Source organism: Pezoporus occidentalis, unplaced genomic scaffold (genome assembly GCF_034315485.1).
Source record: "Pezoporus occidentalis ecotype Australia unplaced genomic scaffold, CSIRO_AGI_Poc_V1 ctg96, whole genome shotgun sequence".
In the NCBI taxonomy this organism is placed as follows: Eukaryota; Metazoa; Chordata; class Aves; order Psittaciformes; family Psittacidae; genus Pezoporus; species Pezoporus occidentalis.
In genome coordinates, this window is record NW_026916325.1 from 2405510 (window position 1) to 2426691 (window position 21182).

The window sequence follows — 21182 nt, forward strand, 5'->3', positions numbered from 1 at the left end:
ACACCAAACAAGCACACACAGAGGCTGAAGAACTCTACTGCATATACCATCAATCTAGTATTAACAATCATTAAAGTTTCAGTTATTTGATAATAGTATTCCACAACTTTATAAGAATAAAGTAATGGCTTTCAAAGTTACCTTTAATCTAACAGAACACGCACGGACAACTATTGTCAATAGCTAAAATAAATTTTCAGTTAAATATTTAATTAATTTTAACACTTAGGGAAATCAAACAGCAGAAGAAACAACATATCAAAAAGGTGAACTGTCTGAAAGTGAAGTTTAGGTACTTTTCTGCTATGTATGATTTGGCCAATCATGACTTTTAGACTCAGAAAGGGGTTAACTGCATGTAAAGAGGCCAAACTAGATGATCTCACGGTCTCTACTGACTTTAAATACGATGGAAAAAGACACTGCAATCAGAATGAGATGTTCTCAGATGATAGGCAATCCCAAACTGAGGCATTAAAACCATATCACCGGAGAGGTTCTAATAAGCTCATGAAAAGCTGCCGAATTTAAACTTTTGTAACTTCAAAATTACTGATCCAAATTTCTTAGATTTTTGTCAATTTATATTATATTCCCTTTGAGACAGGGTTATTTCTTGCCTATCTATAAAATACATCATGATGAAGCTACTTGGAATTTCTCACCATGTAAAATTCTGACTTTTTATCAAAAAATTAAAAATTAAAAAGAAAAAAAATCCATTTCCAGCCAAAATGCTATTTTCAGGGGAAACTTTTTCCCAAGGGTGATAGTTTTTTTCACCAAAATAAATTGCTCTGTCAAAACAAAAACTGTCATCCAAAAATGATTTTGACAGAGAATTTTCAAGCCACCGTATCTACAATACTGGTGGTGCTATAAATGAGCAGAACAAAACCACATTCACTTTAATCAGTTACATGCCAGATGAAATAAACTATTGCTTCATTTTATCCTCAAGCTTATTAAATTTGAGCTGTGTGGGATAGTTTTAGAAAAAAAAATAAATATTATCTCTGGTTTTATTCTGTAGGTGTGGAACTGGATCATCTTTTTATCTCCTGTCTGTCTACAGTGGTAATTGACATTTGAACTTTAGCTTAATATAAGACAAAATAGATTTGATTTGTTTCCTACACTTGGAAAAGCTAAATAATCTAAGTGTGCAGATTTCACCTATGATATCTTACTGCTATTGATTGAGTGGTGAGTTTCCTGGGATCAGGAAGGCAGCTCGAATTTGTATCCCACAGTGTAAGGATAACCACACAACTTTGTGCCAAACAAAGGCTACCCTTGCAGGCACTCACAACAAATGCATTCACTGAGACAGGTTGTTATGAAATATACTTCAGGTTGAAAGAAACTACTGTCGCTTGCAGTATGGAAAGAACTGGACAAAATCCCTCCATGCTTATTTCCAATTTGATTTCCAGTTTTCTTGCTTTGACTAATTTGTGTCAGAATTCATATCATTTACTCTATGGTTCGTCTTTCATTTTAGTTGCTGCTGAATGAATAAACATTTTATTCTGCAGATAATCTGGAGGCAACAAAGTATATTTCCAGACTGAAGTGTTTATAATCACAATTTTACTCCTGCTAAACAATATAGGTTACCCCATGACCTTTTCTTCTATGTAACAAAAACCTTTTTAACTGAAGAGTGGCAAGAATTTTCTAGGGCAGCAGCTCCTTATCTTAAGGTCACACATTTTATCTATGCACACAAGTCACGTGCAACATAGTACAGCATACAGAACTGTCACCTGTTAGAAGTCACTCGACCGTCATCCCTCCAAACCAGTCTAGATTCCACTTTCTGTTCCTATAGGACAAAAGTCAGTGCCAGTCAAAGAGTCATTGTTCCAGGCTCCAAGGAAAACCCACAGGAAAAAAAAATTAGAAGCACATGTAAACATCTCTGGGAGAACATGCAGGAAGATAACTGCCGTTAGATCTCATTAGTTAAGACTATTGGAACTGACTAGCAGAAAGGAGAAGAAATTAGGGTTTGCCACTCCTTCAAGTAAAAGTAAATAACAACACTGTTGGAAACACAACTCTTTTTCTGAAGTTAATCATACCAGAGCACAGTTTGTCCTTCAGCGACATGTAATGTCTGGTGATTTAAAATAAGTCTCTAAGTGGCCAGGAGAAAATAGGTCTCAGCCCAGGATTTTCAGAGTCCCATGTGGAGAGGTGGAGGACCTCTTAACTCCATCATACAGAAGGTCATGGCTCCTGTGATGGAGACAGGTAAGCTCTGAGGGACACTGGAACAACTGCACTCCCTGAAGAGGTGGCTCAGAGCTCTGCCCCCTTCTTTCTCATCCTCCTTCTCTGACCTTTTCTACACTATTTCCAAATCTGTCATATTTTTCAGTAGGTGTCCATTGCAGGGGATCCAGCTGCCTGCAGGTTACACTGTTCCTGCCCAGGCTCTTGTTGGCAGCAGTGGTTTTCCATAGCAGCAACTATACATGCAGCAGTCACTGAAGGCAGAGCTCACATCCCACCACAAAGTGAAGCATCCTGAAAGGAAAAAGAGAAAGTTTTGGAGAGGCAGAAGAGGAAAGGTTTCTGAAAGGAGAAGAAAGTAAAGGGGATAAAATCTTGGCCTCTTAGTAGTGGGAGGCTTGCCACTAGTTTCAGCTCTTTCCTGCAGTGAGCAGCGCTTGCTGAACCTTTGTCCTTTTGAGGAAGCAGCTGCCCACAGATGAGCACTGGAGGCCTCAGAAAATCTCACTGCCCTTCCCAACTGTTTTTCCAGGTGCTAATTTATTCTTCATAAAAGACAAGATCCTGAGGACACAGACATCATTATCCAAGGACCCCAAACAGTGCACAGTTCAGTGACAACTGACATGGGAGGATGAACACTGTGCTGCAATAAGCAGCTGAAGTGCTTGGGACATGCACTGAGATGGCAAAGCAAGAAGCCACACTTGCAGACATGCACCAACCCCACTCTTTCTAGACTCCTTAGCTAACACCACCTGGCTATAGGCCCAGCGTACTCCCCTGAAATTCAGACTGCCAGTGTAAATTCAGAGAAGAAAGTAATCCCAGTCACCAGACACGAGAGCTCACAGCTAGGATAGAAACTCAGCATCACCACTCATGTCAGCACAAATGCTTGGCTACTTTTTTCAAACCAACCCACATCTGTCCTTCACAAGCAACTTTCACCAACAGCCCACCTCTCTGAAACAACACCCTCCTTGGCTTCTGTCAGGGCTTTTTTTGCCTCAAGAAACCAGGATAAAGTCCTTAAAGTTTTCTCTGCAGTTACTCACTCTACTGCCAGTTAATGCTCAGTACAAATTGCAGACCTCAAAATTCTGGATGGATCCAAACACACAAAGTCAAAGTAAAGGAAAAAGAAAAAATGCTTTGGCAACCATCCAGTCACCAATGGAACTGGAGGAAACCCTATCATATGAATCATTTAAAAACAAGATCAGTCTGGACACAGCACTGGAAAATGTACCGTGGGGAACAGACTTGTATTGGCGGGGGAATGAACAGGATGAGCTAATCCTGTAGGTCTCTTCCATCTCTAGTTTCTAAGGGCCTAGTCCTCAAGGGACCTTGCAGGTTGGGCTCACGCCACGTCAGATTGCTTCAAAGAGCATTAATACAAGATCTACGATAAAGCTAGGACCACATGATCACAGATCTACTGTTCAGCTTAACACAATAAGCACATTTGCAGAGGTCACCCAGGCAATAAGGCCTGGTCTAAAAGGTCAGAGTAATTTTGAAAATAGTTCATGAAGAGTTTTTGAGAAGGCATCTCTTCTTTGACCAGACAGAGGCTCAAGGCTCAAAATCCCTGATACTGTGCCTGTTTGGAGCTGGAATTCTTGTTCAATGTATCAGTAGAGACAAGGCCCAGCTGCGAAGCTTGGAGCTGGAGTCAGTCTACTATTGTATCTGTTTACATCCAGCTATTTGGTTTGGGACATTATCTAGACAGACTATATTGGCAACCTGCCTCATTCTATTCAAAACAAATGCCCTGGATATTGCTAAGTCCAAACATCAAAAAGGAATCTTTTGGGGGGGGACGATGATAGAGTAGAAAAGGACTCCGAGCATTCTTCCCAGTCACCACTTCAATAAACTGAAGTGTCAAGGAATTGCTGTGATTAACATCAAAACCTCAGATCCACCCTTCTCTTCTCTACTCATTTTCAATTCCCTGCATATAAATTTGACTGGAGAGGTGAGAACAGGCTTTTATCTATAAAGGCCATGAAACGAGTTAGGAGATGTGAGTTTCATGTCTGCTTCTAGTCATCACTCACTTTCTCTCCGAGCTCCTTAACTTCTTTTTGCAATGACTATAAAGGAAGCGATAGTGCCTGCTTCTTGGAAAATGCTTTTGAATTCTTAGCTAACTGGTTCTTCAGCAGTGTGAAGTGCTAATGCTGCTAACAAGGAGGAAGGAGAGGAACTGTTGAAGGTGGTGCAAGTGGGTAATGGGACAAAACCAGTAAAGGGATATTTTAGGCTGGAAATCAGGAAAAAATTAACAATGAAGCCCATTAGACTGTGGAGTAGGCTCCCAGAGGGAACTGCTGGCAGCCCCACCACTTGAGTCATTTCAAATAAGACTGGACAAAGCCCTAGAAAAAAAAAAAACTATAGGGAACAGCCCTGGGCTGACCTTCAGGGAATGGAGGGGTAGGAAGGGGGGAAATGGACTGCGTGACCTAACGGGTCTTTTCCATCCTTAACTTCTATGAATCTCTTACTGGCTAGTGAAATATGTGATGTAAGGGCAGCCTGCAGTGATTGGCAGACTAAATGAAGGTCAGGAGTAATTTTTTGGATGCCTTCAGCTCAGTGCGTGTCCCAAGCACTGACCACACTCACTCGGCATGTTTAGCCACCTGGCAGCTCCGCTGTAGCCAATCCAAATAGTTCATATAAAATTGAAACGAATTAGCAAACAACCATCATTCTCAGAAAAGTTCACTTTTCCTGGGATTTCTTTTTCTCTCTCTTTTTTTTTTTTTCCTCTTTTCCCCAGACAAACCAAAAACAAGTGATTGAGTTGAGGTACTTGCTGAGTGAACTCAGCCTGGTCAGGGCTGACTGGTGGTGAAGCCATTGTGGGAAACAAAAAAGCATTTACAAGAGGAAAGTCCACCTGCTGTATTTGGATTCAGCACTGAATCAGGCTCAGGCTACTCTTGGGGCCACAGACTGCTCCTTAAACTTGACAGATAAGCCATTGCAAACACAGGCTAGAAAACTACAGCTGTGCCCCTGTAGACAGACATGCATCACCCCAGATTGTCCAAGTTTCCTCCTCAGTGTCTTCTTTTCACAGAGCCTTTAGAAATAAAGATATATGTTGCAAGAACCTGGAAAACCTAGATTTCATTCCAGTACACTGCTAAAAACATTCTGTATCTCATGATTACCAGTGCTTTCTTGTTCCAGAGTCTGGTGGCAAAACTCTTTACTGATTCATATGTACTAGTTTTGTGCACTTTGCTGGCGCACTTGGATTGCCATTCCTGATCTTGCCTTGGTCTCTTCCAGACTTGTCTGCTGGAAGAAGTCAAGATGAGTGTCGAGTGTTGCTAATGAAGTGAGCACTCTAACTGACAAAGGATCTTGGTAGGGCACCAGAGCAGAGACGGGATAAAAAACATGGGCAAGGAGAGTTGGGGAAAGTGGAATCAGCCAGTAAAAGAAAAAGAGACATGACTAACTGGACTAAGTGGAGAGGAAAGAGTGAATAATCACCAGTGAAAGGAGCATCTACTGAAGCAGTGAAAAAACTAGAGGTGTAGAGTTAATTCACAAGTGGTCACACACAGCTGAAATGCAGCTTTTCAGCTCAGGAGGATTTGCTTTGCCCTAACTTTGAAAGGCTGCCCAAATTTTATGCCAATTTTTATTAAGGCATTTTTATGGACTCCAAGCAGTAAAAACTCACTGTATGGGAAGCATTCAGCACTCGGGGCATGACCTGAGGGACCTGCATGATCCCTGGGTACAGCCTGACAGGCCCTTGGCATATGCTGGAGCTGCTGTGCAGGGAGTCAGACTTTAGGAGGAAGCAGCAATTCCGAGCTCTCCCTGAACAGTCTGAGGACAATCAGGAATGCAGCCCCCCTCCATTTACCACCAAAAGCAAACACCACAGCTGGCTCCACATCATCTCGGGAAGCTGAGGTCTCTCTCTTTGATAGTCCCTTTCTATGGTACTCAAACCTAGGCAGGGCAATGAATGTTGCCCTCTTTGTCTATGTGCCATAAAGTGCTTTCACTGACTCACAGCCCTCTGAAAGTTTCCTTTTCATTTGCAAGAAAAGGAAAGCAAGGAACAGGGCAGCTTTACTTTCTTCTTTGCTTACCTGGCAAAGTATCCGCTTGTTAGTTTTTTTTTTTACCTGTGGTTTTATTTGTCATTCCAAGTATATCAGATCAAATACAGGTTTTGGTCAGGATGGATCTTGACAGGAAAAAGATACTTTCTCTCAATATTTTGTAGATCAAAAGAAATTAAGCAATGGCTGCTATTTCAGTGGTATAAGCAGCAAGTGATGTGGGAAGAGGGATCAGAAGTTTACAGACAAAATTAATTATGTGCAATAAGACCAATAGACCAGAGGCTACTATGGGAAAGAATGAGCCAATTTGCACTTCAAGCTACATGAACTGGAGAGGATACTCTGCAAATTTAGCAGTGGGGAAAAGTAATATTGCCTTTTCATAGGTGGATTCTTCAGAAAAAAATGCATAAATGGAGGGTGTGTTTGACTCTTGTCCACCACCTGCTGATGTTTGTATTTTAACTGTTTGTTTGTCAGAGAGCAGCCAAAACAAGTGAAGCCCACATGAAGTCATCATCTAAAGTACCTTTAGTCATTTCCTAAAATTAGAAAGCCAGGTTGAATTAATTCTGTTAGTCTGTTCAATTTACAAAAAAAAAAAAGAAAAAAGATTCTCTGGAGTCCCTCATAGGGGCTCTTCATGAAGATTCCCATTTTAGTTTGGGCCTGCCTTATACCTCTCAAGTACAAAGGGAGAATTTTACAACCATACTGGTGGTTTTCAAGGTTTTGTGACCTAGAGATCCTTAAAACTTTTCCAGCAGAGGCATGGATCTTATCCAGAAAAAGTATACCTAAAGCATTAAAATCTACAGAGAGAAGGCTGAAAATGACAGTGCTTGACAATGGAGAGAAATAGGAACTGTCTCTTTATCAAAGTGCACTTTGACGGTGAGCACATTCAAATACTGAGGTCAGGTTTATTGCTGTTCCCAAGCTTGGTCTTCTTTCTGTCAGACAATATCAACGTCTTTGGCCTATACGACAGAAACTAGCTTACACCTGCTTTCACTCCAGACACAAGCTCAGGGCTTCAGTGAGCATATTTGGCACCAGTCTTGGTCCTGTTACTAACTTCCAGCCAAATCACATCAACTCAGTATCTCCTGCAGAGCCAAGGATATGATTTCTCCTTTTTCTCATACCTCTCATAGCCGCCACCAGCATCTCCAGCCACATTCTGTTCACAAAAAGCCCTCCCCTGGACCAAGGCTGCTCAAAAAAGGTTCAGGCTTTTGGCAGAGAACACCTGAGGTCCTGTCCCCACTGGCCAGGGGGCCCTTTGCACACACCTGCAGTTTGCTCCTCTTGAGCACAGTTTCAAAGCAAGAATCTGTTTCTGTCAGGTCAAGTACAGGATATGAGCGCAAACATGAATCTGTCTGCCCAAGACTTAACAAGCAATTCAGTTTAAATGTATTAATATTCAAAAGGGCAGAGGAAGAGGTCACCAAGCTGTTTCCCATGGTGTTCTCTTTCTACCTGAAGACAACGCTCAGAGACGTTTTGATAGCAAAACTCTCCTTTTGCCTTTTCAATCAATTAAATGTAAGACTTGCTCATCAGTGAACTATTTCAGAGCAGGCTGTTTTGCATTTGATAATGAATTGCATACCATCTTCAGATAGAGATCTTTTGGACTCGTTTTTGGCATCTCGAAGGAAATATGCTCTCCACCTGCTGCTCTGTCTCTTGCAAACACCATCCCACAGCGTGTTGCGGGCAGACCCTGCCACCTAGTGCATCCAGATGTGTACTGGCCCCACGGCACGCCTGAAACAGCTGGCCGAACCCCCAGGCCTCATCTGGGGCAACCTGATTTCTCCATAATGCTCTTTCCTTCAGTCGCTGAAGGAAGCACACTGAAGGAAGCATGCTGAAGGAAGCGACAGCACTTTTCCCAAGAGATGGAGCTGTGCAAATATTCTCCTAGGACCCAATCAGTTCTTAAGAAAAGCCATTTTGATTTTCATTCTAGTTAGTATTTCTCTGCTACCAATAAAATGGGTAAGCGGACACTGGGCCATCCTATTTTGTTTTCCTATACTTTCCAGGTAAGTCCCTTTGCTCAAGCTTATTCAGTCCAGCATCCAACAAGCAATAGTCTAGCTTTATGGTTTCTTCTTGCACCATTATTCTGTGGGGTTTGCTCTGTGTCATGAAAGGAACAGAAAGCCCTCAGAAAGTCCTCAACTAACTACGACTCCAGTCATAGGTCAAGCAGCATGGCTAATAGAAAAGGAGAGAGTACAAAGCCAATGGCTGTACTTTCATATTTAGGTGGCCTGACTCCCCTCCACAGGATTGAGCTACTTCCTCTGTGTGTTACACAAAGCACACTGACTTCCTCTGAAAAATCAGGTCTGGGCATACTAAAGTGGACAGAAGATACAATATTTGACAAATTCTGGTGATAAAAGCAAAATTCTCCTTTGTTTTTACAAGAACAGTTTATAAATCTTTAGTCCTGGTTTGAAAGTCTTAAGTCTTCCCCACTTTCTCCCTCACAGAGCCAACAATCCTGCTTCCAACAGGACAACCATCAGTTTTTTGCACTCTACACTGAATAAATACCCACTTCTTTCCTTATCTCTCATCTCTGGGAAGAAGGTATTTGTTTTGCTCTGCAGTAGCAATATAATATATTGCTTCAATCTTTCATTAGCTGCCTAATCCAATTCGTGTCAGCTTTTTCGCTCTGCCCTGTGTTTCTTAACCCTGTGTCTAGAGAAAAGCCCTCTTTGCCATCCATTTTTCCAGCAGTTGACCAGCCTTGCCAAACTTTGCACTTCTGCTCCCTTTCTTTTTCTCCCAAGCTTCTGGTGGCAAATAGATTCAAACTAGTAAAGTAGTGTGTTTTTCACAACACTCTTTGAAAGGACTTACCAAGAGCACTGATTGATAGACTTTTCACCAATTGTGTGGCTTTTATTTAAGATCAGAGCCAAATCATAGCAGCAGGTGAGTAGGGCTGAGCCCCAGGAAGGAGGAAGAAGAGATCCACAAGCTGCCTTCTCCTAAAGTGCCAGAAAAGAGGTGGAGCTCAGCTGGATACTGGGGTAATGCCCTGATCCTGCCCCAGGGGAGGAACTGGGATTGGTGATGGGGCACAGGTGGAGTGGGAAGCAGTTCATGCCCCATCCTGAGGCTTCTAGCAGCAGAAGTGGATAGGACTGCTCCCCAGGTCTCCCTTCAGCCTCATGCTTCCTTCCCATCTATTTGCTTTAGTCCCCTGAGGCATGGTAAGACAAATAGGAACTGTAAAATAGATACAGGTTTCTCACCCAGAGGGATCAGCTGCTGTGTGAAGCACAGCTGGGGCTTCACACCCCTCCAAAGTGGGAGAGCTTTAAGGCAAAACCAGAGGGAAAGGGATCAGATTGGATGAGGGGGGAAGAAGAGAGATCTCTGCCTCAAATGACAGTCCCCTCAAACTTTCCAAGTCTCTCAAATCCTTCCTGGCCCCCCACTTGGACCTCGCACAAAAGTTTCCCTTCTTCCATCCCTTCTCTGGAAACCATGACCTTTCTTCTCCATCTATGTGAGAAGCTTCTACCTCAAAGCAGCTTGCCCTGTGACCTCCTCCTGAATCACACACCTGCCAAAAAATAACCTTAATCACCTCCATATCTTCTCTTCAGTCCTCCGTAATTTTTCCTAAGCTGTTTGACACTTATGGTGTCCAAAACCTCACTGATCTCACACTTGCCATACTAGAGTCTTCCTGACCAGTCCCAGATCCTCACCCCCACCTCCTGAAATCCCCTGGCCCATTCCAGCCCTTTTCCTCTCACAACCCATTCTGCTGCTGCCCTGAAAGGAAACTTTGCCTACACTGCCAAAAAGCCTTCAGCCACCTCTGATCACAATGGAAAACTTTCTTCAAGTACTCTCTCTCCCAGCTGCAGGAAATCCTGTGGGGGCTATTCAGTGACCTCCATAATGAAATAGGTCAGATTAGATAACCACAATAAGCTTTCCTGGCCCTGAAGGCCTCCTGCAAAGCAAATTGCATGATCCAGCGCATGTAAGAACACGGATTAACAAGGACATTCAGGGAGGTTAAACACAGTGTTCCTAAAGCCTCTGAAACTACAGATGCCAACAGCAGTCTAAACCTATAGATCTAAAGAGGGAGGAAAACAAGCGTAAGTGCAAAGGAACGATCTATGTAGCCCTGATAATGCCAGCATTACACCCATATCATTTGTTTTGTATTATTAGACAAGTTACATAGACATCCCGTATTCCCCAGTTTGAACTAGCAAAATGCCAGTGGACAAGGAAAAACAAACACAAAAGTTTATTTTTGTAGGAATAATGCGATGACACATTTTCAGCAATATATACTATATTGTCAAGCCCTCATTAGACAAGCCAAATATTTTTGTGTAATTTCTGCAATAAAATATAAAAGCAGCAACATTCAGACAGAGAGGCTGGCTTTTGTTAAAGTGGGGCTCCAAGAATAACAGCTTGTGAATTACCAACACCATTGTTTGGAGTAAGAAAGTTGCTTGATATTAACAAATTCATTAAGCCAAATCTGACATGCTTGTTAAAGCAGCCATTAGCACTCAAACTTTATGGACTTGTGTCCCTACCAAACAACACCAATTGTGGATATTGTGTCAAGTGCTCCGACAGAGTAACCTACAACCGCTGGGGCACAGATACATTTTCCAGCACATGTTAATGATGATTTATGACTCAGATTTCTTCCGTGTACTGTGGCACTCATACAAGTCATTTGTGCTACATGCTTGCAAGAGTCATTTCACCCATCCATAATGCTAGTGAAATGTAACAGCTTCTAAGGAAAAAAAGCAAGCAAGAGTTGGAGCTATTACAGTAGCAGCATGCAGATATCTAGAACAGGGGATGAGGAAGACTTTCACCTGCTAAGGCTTGCCTCCATAATTCATTCCCTGATCATCCATCCCAAGTTATCAGCCCAGAGGACAACTGACCCACAGAGCTTGGCACCACTGCCTTTCTCAGACAGGGACTATGCACTGAGACAGACGATGAGCCCAGACCTAAGTGCAGTCCAGAGCCTCAGCACGTGGCAAACCTTTTTTCTTTCTCCATTAGAAAACACCAAGAGAATTTAGAAAGACGGATAGTAATTTGCCCAGGAGAAATTTGGCAATGAAGCCAACGTAAGAGTTCCAAGTCCTCTGATAAACTTCATATGATATTACGCAGTGTGAGTGTCTGACTACACGAGTGCAAAGTTTATTTATTTGTTGCTTGATCTATTTTTATTTAAATCTGATGGACAGTTTCTCCTTCTCTCCATCCTGTATCCTTGAGAAACGTAGTCCCAGATAACATGAAGAAGAAATGGCTCAACAGAATTAACAATACAAATTATAACAAAATATGTGGGAATCTGTATTTGAAGTACCTTGATGTTGAACTTTCATTTTCCTTGTTACCTATTTCTTTTCCAAAGGAAGTGTTTCAGTCTTCCACTTCAGCTCAAATTCCCATTAGCATAGGACACTTCTGAAATCTCAGTTTTGCTGTGTAAGGCTATCAGGTTAAACAGTCAGATTTGGATCTGGAAGGTCACAAACTTGAGTGAATATCAAAATATGATCCTATTATTGTGGAAATGCTCTTTCCACTCCTTAAAAATTGTAGGAACGTTAACAGGTATTGAACTATTAAAAGATTAAAGCTTTTACAGATATATCTAATGGAAGCAAAATATTTAGGGCTTGGGTTAGTCCAGGTTTAGGCCGGTTCACCAAGAAATCTTTTTTGAAGCTCAGATAAATCTGTTTTAGACAAGAATCATGTTAATTTTCACCTCCTTACCTGTCAACATAAGTTTCATTTCTCTCAGAAGTAACACTTCACTGACAAAAGAGATCCTGTATAGAGATGTGCAACACATCACAGATAATTAACATCCTGCTACACCATTCATGGACAACTGCCATTTAGAAAACATTTATTGCCTGCAGAACTTTAGGGTTTATATAGAAGAAAAATGTCAAGTTTGGAGTGACGGAGACTTTTAAGTAAGAAAGAAACTCAAGGTTCACTTTAATCCCTAGGTCCCTGGGTAACTCATCTGCCAAGTATCTGTCCTACCCAACAAAGAAAGCCAAAGAAGCCTTACTTCTACATGCCACTGTCTTTTACCAGTCAAACAGAGCTAAGTTTTAGCTGGATTAAATCAAAACTGTACAAACCACCAGAGACACATTATCAAACAAACCCTTAGACAGCACGGAGACTACTATGACAGGATCAGATAGGAAAGACAGATAAGTGTATTATGTTTTTGTGTAACCAAAGAGTAATATGAAGTAGCAGCAACTCATCTGTGTTATTCTTCTACCTTCCGTGGGGAATGCATGTCCCATTGAATCCAACTCCATTTTTTCTGCAGACCTTTCAAAAAGCCAGCAGAAAACCCGACTCTTCCCTCTTGCTCTATGACCAATGACACAACCTGACACCAAAGCACCCACTCCCCCAGGAGCTAGTGGGAATGGCAGTAGGTAGGGAACAGGAGCAGGATGCAGACACCTATCACATTAAGCCTGCCCTGTACCAATATTGATTGATAACCTATGCAGTGTGCCTGTGATCTGTATACTGGCCCTAGTGCCCACAAAAAGTCAGCACTATATTTACAACTTATGCTGTCACTGTCAAAAGAATCTCCTCCATTTTCTCACAGGGACCAAAGACCAAACCACAGTAGCCACCATTAAAAACCCACCACATTTTTTAAAGAAATGCTCTGCTGTAATTGAGAACAGAAAGAGGAGTCAATAACAAGGTGCAGTCCTTTATGCTATACAATGTTATACAGGAAAACACAGGAAAACACTGTCATGGAAGGAAGTTCACGCTCCCACTGCCCTTTTATTGAACTTTTTCTGTGTGTTCATTAAAGCTTATGGCACACAGGATGCTTGTCTCACTAGCATAAACTCTTGCAAAATAACACTATCAGTTACAGTCATACCCCAAAAAAAAAAAAAAAAAGAGCAAATTAACTGCATAAGAAGGAAGCTTGTTATGAAAGGACTAAAGATGATGCTCTAGAACTTCTCAAAGGCATATGATTTGTAGCACTGAGCTTAAATAGCCATAGAAAATTGTTTTTTGGAAATGTGGGTAAGGTTCCCAGTTTGTTTCCCACTTTACTGAACCCCTCCATTTACTCACTCTCTCTGCTTTCGGTCCCACATGTAGCTGCTGAGTTATGGCACCCTGTCCAAATCTCCCCATCCTGGGAATACCAACCCCATTGGTTCTGGAATCAAAATGACCACACGGCACTTATAACATTTCCAGACAGACATAAATACACAGATTAGTCTTTTCTGCATTTTTCCTCATAAAAACAACAGCAGCTTCGAAGCGCATTGGCACAAGCAATAAGATTAAGTATTGCAACCTGCTATTGTTGGCAGGATTGCTCTGGCTTCTTCTGCTTTCCCCACCTCCTTGTAATTCTCTCTCCTCTTGGAGAGTAGTTAAATGCTATGTCCATTCATGTCACCACGGAGTAGTCTTGGCAGATGCATGCCCCAAGGCTGGGATGTTTTTACGAGAACCGTTTTCATATTTCACTGTTTGCCTGGCTGATCCTTTATCTGTTCTAGCAGTTATACAACTAAACATACTGAATCCTCTGTCAGATGATTACATATTCCATGCTGAATTGGAGGATATGGAAATACTGCCAAACACAGTCCTGGTCTAACTCTGTTGACTTCAGTGTACAGCAAAGAACGAATTCAGCCCTTAAACTCCTTCACATTGGTCTTTGAGAATAAATAGAAGCAAATCATCTGTAATATGTCTTGCATTTTATGCATATATGCCTTTCTAGACCCAAAAGCTCCTGTGGATACCCCCTGGCTCTGAGTGACAAGCTTGTATATACTACCCCTCTGCTCAGATGTATGTATTTAAAGTTGAAAACATTTAAGTCTAGAAACAATGGTTGTCAGGCTCTAATGAAAAAGGAAAGATGACAGTGGATGGAGCCCTTCACTCCTTCCTGCTGACCCAGCAGTGCCAGGAGGGAGGTGGAGGTGAGGGAGGCAGGAGCAGAGAGGAGCTTATATCCCTTCTCCACCTGACAGAAGCCTCCCTGTGCTGCCTGCTCCCGGCTACACAGCAAGAGCTCTCTGTCCTGGCGGCAGCTGCCTGCAGAGTCATTTGCTTTTTGTAGAAAAATTCACAGGATTTTTCAGGTTGCTTTTAAACATCTCCAGGCCCAAGGAAAACATGGGGTGTTTGTTTTCTTGCATAAGTTATCATTACTTTTTAATCTCATGATTACCTAAAAAACTGTTTCATGAGAAAAATGCTGATCTGATCTATTCCTGTATCATTCAGCTACTGCTACTGTATTAAGCCATTAATATAGTTTGAGGGTCTGGTTTGCACATGATCAGAAGTGAAGCAGAAGACAGTTACTCTAATGACAGCTGCCCACATGCGACCAGCATTCTTTTGTACCAAAAGCCTAGAAGGTTTATTTACTTATTCGTTCATGTGTTTCGAGAAGAGTGGCAGACTCACCTCCTACCAGTGAACAAAACAACATAAAAAAGTCCAAAGCAAAGAAAAACATGATCATAAAAAGGTGGAAGGAAAGTTTTCATCAGGAAAGCACTTCAAAAAGTATCACAGATAGTGGCTGAATAATTGTCCTTAGCATTCCTGGGTGGCTCATAAATCGAATTGCTAAAAATAATAGGCTGGTCCTGGTAATATTAGTGTTTCAGCTCCTTGGACAACAAAGATGGGGGTCCATAGAATGGCTCCTCAACCTTGAACCATTTTCCCCCTGCATGACTTCTGTCCAGTCCCTCTCTGTCCCAGCTTATCTGGACCCTAATAATTTCTGTACACAGCAGATTTAATGAGGACTGCATGTTGCTGCTATTTAGTTGGCTGCAACTATAATTAGACAGCTGACAAAGACTGGCTTGTTGTGTGCTCTTTCTCTGTGATTACATATCATGTTTGGTCTATGTGCAAGATGAAAGATGTTTTTTCTTTGTCACTCTCCAAACTCCTCAAGGGATTTGATAAGCATATTGGCTGCTTTCTGCCACTTACTTCACTACTTATAGTAAGACATTGTCATCATTACTAAGCTGATAAGTGTATTGAAGTGACATGTCAAGGAATGCAGTCAGCCTCCTAGCTATGTGTGGTTTTCCCCCTTCTTGCCAGCATTGCCTCATGGGGGAAAAAAGCTGATGAACAAATATTTTAATTTTGAGTTGTTATGCTGCTTGTTTCATGACAGTAGTTGATTGAATTTCATCTCCCAGTACACCATGATGTCCTCATACAGCAAAGGGAAGCAGGACGAGGCACCGTGACTACAGCAGGACACACAGATGGGGATCAAGGCCATATGAGAAAGTGAGAATATGAGGGTGGCCTGAAATGGCAACTTCTAAGATGTTTTTCACCTGCAATATTTCCTGGGTTTACTCAAATCTTTGCTTTTTTCATGTGGAAGACCCAATCTTCCCATGAAAGTAGAGCCTTTTAAGGCAAAAGTCCATTTACATTTTCAAACAAAACGTGCTAGTAGAACATTTGTTAGTTCACTGAAATAAAGACATTATCTTTAGTAATCACTGGCAATAATAACTTCAACTCAGAATCAACCCAGAGCAGATATTTTGAGTGAGAAGAGGGCATTTCCAAGACAGTTACTTTCCTAACCATAGTTCAGGACAACAGACTCTGAAAACTATCTGTAGAAGTACATAAAGCCATTCTTCATCTTCAGTTCACCAAGAAGAGGTAGCAGAGTATCATTACAAGACAAACGAGTAGAACAAATTCCCCAAAAATAAATCCCAATTAAAAAATAAAATAAGCAAGAGAAGACTTTTGATCCCTAGTCTGTGAAATCTCCCAAGTGAAGGCAACAGAAATCATACTCGTATTAGGACAAGGTTTCTGCCCTACCAAAAAAGGCCATAAATACAGAGAAAAGTTGGGTGACAGAACTTGCATTCCTCATGACCTGGAGTTGCTGTGGACCACACCACACCTCTCCAACCAGAACCTGAATGGAAAAGTAACGTCTTTGTGGACACTAGCCAGAAATAGCATCATTAACACTAGGCTTAATTTCAGGGTATCAGAGGGGCAGTGGAGGAAAGAAAGTGAAGCCTATGAAGCTTCAAGAAAATCTTCATCGTAATTCCATGATGACCAACCTAACTTACGCTGCTACACGCTTCCTATCAGGTTGCTGCTCACAAGCAAGCAACAAAAAGTAACTTACTCATTTTAGCAGCTGCCACCAGTTTCTACCTTTCTTCCTCTGTTAAGAACGCCCTTCCTATTGCTTAGCACATGAAAAGCTTTCCCACTGTCTTTTCTTTTCCCTTCCCCTTGTTCTGTAATTCAGCACAGCCCAAGCACCTTGTAATGCTCAGAAATGATACCCCAGGGTATAATTCTTAGCACCTTCCCATCCCCCAGTCCCCCCAACAGCTGCCCCCACTTGCCTTTTGGGCAGACCTCCTCGTAAGTCAAGAGGATTGGTAAAAATAGCTCTCCCTGTCTGCCCCATTTCTGATTCATGGTCCACTTAGGTAATGTCTCTTTCAGTTACATGGAATTGCTGGGGCCTCTTGGACCCTAGGGACATTACATCTTCATAAATAAGGAGATTTATTTACAGATATAAATCAAGACACAACATTTAGAACATGCTACAGGGAAACAGTAAAATGCAAGGAGAAGTTAAAAAGAATAATCAAAAGTCAAGGATTCTGGCCAAATTCTTCTTAAAATAGCTCTTCCAACACATAGTGAACATTGTATCAAACTCACACAGGATCTCTAGCCAGCATTTTGCCTTCTTTCATGACTCATTTTACTCGGGCTGGGGAGTAACAATTTTCTCCCTAGCCACTGACTAACGTGGCTAAGACTAGGTAGACAGAGATCAACCTATTGTGATTGATCAGGTCCCTCTTTAGGGGAAATGATGCATTTCATCAAACACTACTGTGCATCGAAATGTCAGCATCAAGAAAGTTATCCTCTTTCACACACACACCTGCATACACACACACACATACAGGCACACTCAGCATGGTGGTCAGATCATCACCTGCTAGTGTTAACATGCACACAAGCAATTTCAGAGCAGACATCTGTTCAGGATGTTGCTCATTGGATTAGCATCTTCGCACTGAGATGTCTGCAAGTCTTTGAAGCATTTATATTCTAACTCTGTGCTGTCTACAAGTGCAGGATGGTTTGTCTGTAAACGCTCCTCATGCTGGCACAGCATTCATTGGCATGAATTATTCTTGTTCAGCACTAAAGCAATGATGCTAATAGGGGAAAGTCAGCCTGGTGCAGACAGGCAAGATAAAGCTCACTTCTTTCAACTCTTGATAAGTGGGAATTATGGAATTATGGAGTATTACATGGGCCCCTTGCATGGGAGAGGTTTTGCAGATTTTCCTATAAACAGTAAATAAATAGTGTATATACCATGTTCTGTTGGGCAAGACAGTCACTATTTCTGAGAAATCAAATAATGGTTTGGAAAAAAAAAACAAAACACAAGTCAGTTACAGGGTTTCATCTCAATTATGCCAAAGTTTCAAAATGTGCATCAGAATGAATGCCAAAGCAAAGTTTGAGTTTTCAGGGTGATTTCTGAATGCAGGCTGATGCAACTCCCTCCGAGGGCATTGGTGATATCTTGAGATTGGCCCCAGAGGTAATTAAAAATTAAACTGGACAGTGGTGTCAAGAGGTGGCAAATGTCCTTGCCAAGTCCCTGATCCTCTGTCCCCATACACAGGTAGCCTGGCCAGGTCACTGCAGAGGTCATCACGTCAACTTCTGCAACTGTGCATGATCACACAAATGGCAATTATTCCTGACCTCATCATTTCACAAAAAAAAAAAAAAAAAGAAAAAAAGCATTTGAAACACATGTAAGCAAGACATTACTCTGAACTTCACCACTCCGGACCTAGATTAACCAACAGGGATCCCAGCATCGTCATACATTTAGCCTAGTGGCCCTGTCTCATGTGGGCTAAGGTCCAGACAGACTGGTGTGATTTTCAGGATGGTCTTTGCTACATGCCCAACTTGGACCCCTTCTCTGTGTTGCTGCCACTGTGCTGTCTGGGTGCCTTTGGGGATGTCTCTTCAGGTGCACAGAAGTTGCTGCAAAAAAAGGGAGACAGATTGGGAGGGAAGAAAGGAAGAGGCACAGAAAGAGATAGTGGACATACCTATCAAATATGCACACAAGAAATTATATACCTACACAGCCGGCTAATGCTGCCCATGTCAGGAGCTGAAACACACATGCTGGAGTTAGACACAGTGGTGGGCTACACCTTCCTGCAGTGCAGCCCCCAGTGGTGCAACTGTCAGCAGTTCATGTGCCAGACAGGGTGGGAAGCATCTTGTGAGGACCATCTCCTATCACTTGGGAGGACCCACGTGTCCTCAGACTGCCCTGTGGAAAAGGCTGATCCACAAGAGTTCTTGGATCCATTGAGCCAACAACAGAGCATTCTCCATGTGTGGGAAGCCATGCACTGGAACATGTGACTAGCACATGCATTTGCCCCACGTTGGGATGGAGGCAAAGCCTGCAGCCAGCTGAACCAGCTGATGCAGATCACCCAAGCACTCTCTCACATTTATTGCCCATGCTGTATTCTTATTCTGAGCTGATATTTCATGACTCCTAGCCATCATGCTGTGGTGGCTGTGGTCTGCAGCTCACTGGGCTGCCGTGGAGCCGGGAGCACGGTGGGAGGAGGGAGGGATGGCCAACACTTCATTCAGTGATTGCAGGACTCCTCCAAGGCTCAGACTTTGAAACAAGACATTGGCAGGCCTGTTTAGAAAAATGATTTCATCCATATATGAATTAAGCCAAAGAACACAGTACTTGTCCCTTTGGTGTTTATTTTAAAATAATTATTACTTGTTCCCTTTTCTTTCAGGAACATTAAATACAATGCTGCACATGATTTTGTTCGGGAGGGTTGCAGATGGCTGTGATGAAGGAAAGTTAGTGGCAAATACTGACATATGTATTATGGCAAGCACTCAAAAATGAATTTCTCATTCCCTTCAGCCTGAGGAATGCTGAAGTCCAATACCATTTTTGGGGAAACTGAGATCAATAGCAGCTAGCTGATTTATAGGGTTGCTGATTTTTCTAGTGCTGGGCCACAAGTCCTGTTGTATTTCTACTCTTTAAATCAAGTGCAGACCTTTACAACAAAGTGCTAGCATTTGGTAGCAAGAGGCTTCCCTCAAACAGCTGTCCTCTGAAAAACATGCAGTGGTTTGAAAATGTGGTTGCAAAATGTGGACAACGTTCACAGGAGTTACTAATGTTCACAAGAAAATGTGCTGCTTCACCTCCATTACAGTCATTAACCACAGCTGTGGTTTCGCAAGTGAGGAAATCTACTCCCATTCTTAGAGCTCAGATCTGGATGTTTGTAAGCAGAAACAGGTAGTTCCTAGAATTCCTTTCCCAGCTACAATGAGAACATATACAGACACTGGAAAAAGACTTACTTTTATCTTTAGACCTAGCACACAAACTGCAGAAGAAATTTAAAACAAGGCTTTAATGTCAGATGTTTAGCATGGACCACATTTCTCAATGTGAAAAAGGAATAAAATTATATGTATCAAAAAATAAAATAAAAAATAAAAAGACAATACACTGTCCAGGAAAACAAAGCAAGCCAGCCAGCTCTACAACCATTTGACTAGGAGACGGCTCAAGAGTCATTCCAGTACTGGCAGTACAGCTAAGCCAGAGTTCTCCTATAAGCCAGATGACACAGTTGGAAAAATATATTCCAGAGCTTGTTATCCATCCCCCAGACCTGCCAAATTTGGCCGTATGGGACCACAGGTGTTGGCTCAACCCAAGGAGGAAAAGGATGGAAAAAGGCAGCAAGATGAAGAATATAAAGGACTTGAGCACTAAGTATCATCAAGCCAGTGCTGAAGTTACTACAAGCACCAATTTCTGATGAAAGGACTGTGATCTTCATTAAGTCCAGTCCAGGTAAGAGGATGTTTATAGATACATGCATGGGCAGATATTTAAAAGCTCAAGATATAATTTGCGCATCCAGTATGGGACACTCCATTTTTGCACATGCATCAGCATGGCAGTTGTCAAACATTTGCAGGTACAGTGTGTTAGAAAGCACAGCCTTCAGCTTCACTCACAAAGAAAGAGCCTCTTTTTGTCAGAAGAAGCAATTCCCTGAGCACTCTTAAGTCTACTTCCAGTGGTGACAGGCCAATGCACTCTACCCGGAATTCCAAGCTGGCCAGATGCAACCCAGCTCCTGTCTGGAAGATGCAGCTGTATTAGTGTAGCAGAGTGCCCAGACTACCATGCTGAAAAGCAGGATATACTAACTGGAGAACATGGCTGTGTTAACATGGCTGTGTGGCTTCTGGAGCTGAGGTCTTTCTGAGTCCCTCAGATGTAGTCAGGGAGGAATTTGCTTAGCACCTGCACAGGTCTGATCTTTTTGCAAGCCAAAGAACTAAAGCAGAGTTGTCTTTGACCAAGTGCAACATACCTGGATTTCAGTTCAATCGGCTAGCCTGAGGCTGCTGGCTGCAGATGAGACAAACCCCAAGCTTCACACAGATCAGCACTATATTTGTCATTGGGAATCAAGCATGGGAATTTTACCATCAAAAGTATAAAAGCCTAGTACTTGAACAGAAACAGCATCTCTTACATTGCCAGCTTGAGCCATCCAAAAGTTACAGACA

General features: G+C 42.2%; 2 long non-coding RNA genes across 2 annotated transcripts in view; both read right to left on the reverse strand.

Moving 5' to 3' along the window:
* LOC134157457 (uncharacterized) overlaps positions 1–21182 on the reverse strand; it is an 82327-nt gene that overhangs the window by 43814 nt on the left and 17331 nt on the right. The window contains exon 2 of the long non-coding RNA XR_009962331.1: positions 9246–9376. This is a non-coding gene — a long non-coding RNA (uncharacterized LOC134157457). The remainder of the gene's footprint in view (positions 1–9245; positions 9377–21182) is intronic.
* Positions 13159–14729, reverse strand: LOC134157456 (uncharacterized). The gene is made up of 2 exons (XR_009962330.1): positions 13786–14729; positions 13159–13641 (listed from the first exon to the last, which is right to left on the reverse strand). It is a non-coding gene; the product is annotated as an uncharacterized LOC134157456 (long non-coding RNA).